The following is a 4,466-nucleotide window of genomic DNA, read 5'->3' on the forward strand; positions in this document are numbered from 1 at the left end:
ATTCCAGCTGAAATGCAAAGGAGAATATCTGCAATGTAGAAAAGAAATGTAAATGTTAAATGGTATAATTTATGTTAATATTATGCATATAAATGTGTATACATTATAAAAAAATATGGAGGTACATAGAAATATATATAGAGAGGGATATACATTGATAGATTGACCAAAATTTGATAGTCTGAATCAATCAAAATTTATCTACATAAGTTTTTTCCATAAGTCAATAAGTGAAAATCAGTACAACTGTTAGGAAATATTTCCCTTTCTTTCTTCCTTCCTCCTTGCTTCCTTTTTTCTTTCTTCCTTCCTTTCTTTATTTGCAAGTCTGGGTATTGAACCCAGGGAAGCTCTACCATTGATACTCTCATTGAGAAATGTTTCCCAACCCCAAAAGAATTTGTTTTCCTTTTGAGACAGAGTCTTGCTAAATTAAGAAATTTCATCTTGAATTGATGATCTCCTACCTTCATCTCCAGAGTAACTGGGCTTACAGGTTTGTACCACTTCTACCTGTCAATATTTTGATTTCTAAGAGCTGGTGTAATAAAGAACCAGAAATGGTGTGACTTCAGACACTGGATTTTAAACTGTCTCACTGCGCTTTTTTCTGAGTTTTTCTTAATTGAATGAAATTCAGTGAACTTCTGGATATGTAAATCCATATTTTTCCTCAAATTTCGGAATTATAAAGATTATTTCTTCAAATACTCTTAGCCCCTTTCTAGTTCCTTCTGGGTTTCCCATAATACATGTTTGGTACACTAGATACAGTCCTTTAAGTCCAGTAGGCTGTGTTCCTATTTTTTTTTTCATTTATTTTTTGGCTCTCTCCTGACAGGATTATTTGAATTACCCATATTTGATTGTTGATTCTTTCCATGGGTGCTAAAATTTGCTTTTGAAGTCTTCTGATTTTTCATATTAGTTATTATACCTTGCAGATTCAAAATTTCTGATTTGTTTATCTAATTTTTGTCACTTGATTAATATGTTCCATATATTTTTCATTCTTCTGATTTCTTGACTTTCTTACTCCATAGTTTAACTGAACTGTTTTAACACAATTAGACCCTTAAGAAGAAGTCATCATCTAGTATGTTCAATGTCTTCATTTTCTGAGGGTCAGATCCTGTCAATTTCTTTCTTCCATATTTGTCACTACCAAAGTCCAGTGAATAGACCATACTTTGTAATTTCTTTATAAGTCTTGTCACTGTTTCTAAAAAGTGTAAATTTTTTGTAGTATAATGAGGTTATTCTGGAAGTCAGAATCTTTCCTCTCAACCAGTTGTTGCTTTATTTATTGATTTACAGACTTTAAGAAACTACTTTTAATAATAGTGTATTCACTATCAAGTGTGATCAGAAAAGTCCCTATTTTTCTATCTCATTAGTCAGTGAGTGGCTTGAGCTTTTTGTTTGTTTGATGGTTTGTTTGTTCTAATGTCTGAAGCTAAAGAGAAAAATTAATAGATTTTTCCTGGTTCTGAATCTTGACACTATGTGAGGCCTTCCAACCCTAAGTCAAACTGCTTCCAATTGCACCTTAACATTTACCTCCTGCTTCAAGGAGCCCACAGATCTGCCAGAGGTGAAAGTGCAAGGGACCCAGGTCTTTACCAACAAGTTTTTGGCCTTGGGAAGGTATGTTTCACTCCTGCCTATATTGTTTATAAGGTGGGTCTTATGAGCTATTTTTCCCCAAGGAGATCCATCCTAAGCCTCTCTTTTCCTAGTCCTCTGGGTAGATCCTCTGCTTATCCCATTCATTGTCCTTTGTCTCAGGAAGCTACAGGAAGTATGTCTCTTTAAATCTCTCAGTGGCCACATCTACCACCTAAAAACAGACTCCAGTTCAAGGACATTGAAATAGAGATCAGCCTCCATACCAATCCCTCTGAAAACCTCCAGGCTGGAGAAAATGAACAACCCCAAACCACTCAATGCAGTAGTAATTTAACTACAAGTTTTATATTAGTCTTCTAGGGCCAGGAAACTGCCCCAGGAATGTCAGCTATTGTCTCCAGGGAATGACACTGGATACCCAAAATGTCTCATTTTCTTCACAAGCTTTTGTTGTCTTTTCTTCCTTAGCCACCCCTCTAACTGCTGAGAGATGTTTTATTAGATAACAGAATGGTTTTTAAAAATTGATTCTGTCAGTTTTGCCATCTTAATGGTTTCTTCAGTGGAGGGACTGACCCTTGAGTCCCCACTGTTATTTTTCTGTCATCTACAGTATATGTTTTGAATTTTAGTGATAGCTAATTTTAGCATTTCCTCCCCTCTCATTAGTTTTCATGAAGCAGTGTCCCTAAAATAATTGACAAAATTATTCTTTTCCAGTAGATGTTTTTCAGAGACTTTGCTCTGCACTCTTTCTTTAATGTGAATATTTATAAAAACAAAATATGGAAAGAAAAGTAATAAAAAGAAAGCAAACGACAATTTATTTAATTTTAATGTGCATTCCCACTGGTCAAAGGTGAGGAATTCTGTGGCTGATATTAGCACCAGGTTGAGGAAGCTTCTTCAGGTACATTCAAGCTATTAGGTTTTATCTGGCCTTTACCACTTGCCTGATCATCTGAAAACATTGTTACCTTACTCATGACATTTAGCCCTCCAAATGCTCCCTGTTATTCAAAGGAACATGTACTGTATTAGCTCTGATTATCATGGTAGAACATGAACCGCATTATCTGGCATTCCCACGACTCCATTAATTGGAAACCTGGAACTCATCATGATAATAGCCTATCTCAGATTAAATGAGAAAATATCTTGTGTTCCTCTTCTCATCTGTTCTCCCTAACTCCTCAAATGACATGTGTTCAAGACACCTGCAGTAATTTGTAAGCTCATTCAATTAGAATGTATGTCTTCCCAAAAGAACATCAGTTCTACCCAGAAAAGTATTTCTTCATCTTTATTTGTTCTGTGGTATCTCTGGCATTTTTTTGGCCACTGCTTCATGCTCATAATTCATATTTTCTCATTGAAACTTCCTAAAGAACCAAGATGATACTCTTCGGTTAAAATAGTAATTGGAAGATTAACTTCAAAACTTATTTATCAAGCAGTCATTTCAATAATCATTCTCTTTGTTCCATGCAAAGACTGGCATGATTGATAAAATTCTATATTCCTCCAAAATCTAGTGGTCCCTAAAATAATTGACAAAATTACTCTTTTCCAGTACATGTTTTTCAGAGGTAATCTCAGGAAAGTTTTGCCCAAATTGATTGTGCTGTACATGCCCTAGTTCTGTCTCCAGAAATATGTTGATTAGGTTCCCCTGAAAACAAACTCCTGTAACATTATATTAAAACACACACACACACACACACACACACAACTATTTCTTATGGAGAAAAAGATTTTCCAATTCATGTATCATTGAATAATTTCAGAGAAGTCATGAAACACATGGAGTATAAATTTGAAAAAGTAAAAACAAAAACTATTGTAGGCTGATTTGAATTTCTGTCATTCTTGCTGTTAGGTTGAGGCTCAGACCTCAGAAGGAAGAGTCATGGCTCCTGCATTTCAAAGAAGGTGCAAGACACAGTCCGGATAGTAGACATGCATTATTCAGAGGTGGCAGCAGGCCCTAGGCAGCCCCTCATCCCTGGAGTCATTCCATAGGCCCTTTTTATATGCAGGCCAAAAAAGCAGGCACATTGCCAACAGGTTACATAAGTGAGTGCATACTCAATAGCACGTGGTTATGACCTTGAGTATATACACTTAATCAGGGTGTTCACGACTTTTGATGCATGCTAAAAAAAGTCCATGGGAAGCCTGCATGAGGGATTCTTGGGCCTGACCTACAATCTACCCCTCACCATACAATCTACATGTTTGAAGTCTCCCACAATGATCCCTTAGGAAGTGGGGCAGAAACCTGCATCCATAAGCCACAAAAAAGTACAAATTGTAACAGCATAAAACCAAAAGACAAGGCCCACCATGTAGGAACACTAAAAACCATTTCCAGTTTCATCTCATTTTGAAGTGGAAATAAAAGTCTTTTCCAGCCATATCCACTTAATTGCCTAGGGTCATAATCTGAATTTGACAATGCAGTCTGGCAGCAGAACTCACAGTCACTTTGGTGCATAGTCAGCACACACAGCTGTTTGCTACTCTGGTGTAGGTGTATACCCAGTTGAGAATGGTGTTGGTAAGGGCACACCGAGAGATGAAAGGACAAAGCAGTTACAGACAAGAGTACAGGTAAATCACACCCATCTGGGAGAAGGCATGCCATCTTCAAGTCCCAGGAAAACACAGTGGCTACCTGTGGTGGCTTACATGAGAGGTGCTCCCACACTTATACAGCTTGGTCCTGAACTTCACCAGTTTCTGTGTGTACCAGCACCAGGGAACTCATAACTGGACATGGGAAAATTAAGAATGTGCCCTTTGAAATCTGTGTCCCATATGTAGGACCTGGCATA

The sequence above is a fragment of the Marmota marmota genome, unplaced genomic scaffold (assembly GCF_001458135.2).
Source record: "Marmota marmota marmota unplaced genomic scaffold, marMar, whole genome shotgun sequence".
NCBI classification, from domain to species: Eukaryota; Metazoa; Chordata; class Mammalia; order Rodentia; family Sciuridae; genus Marmota; species Marmota marmota.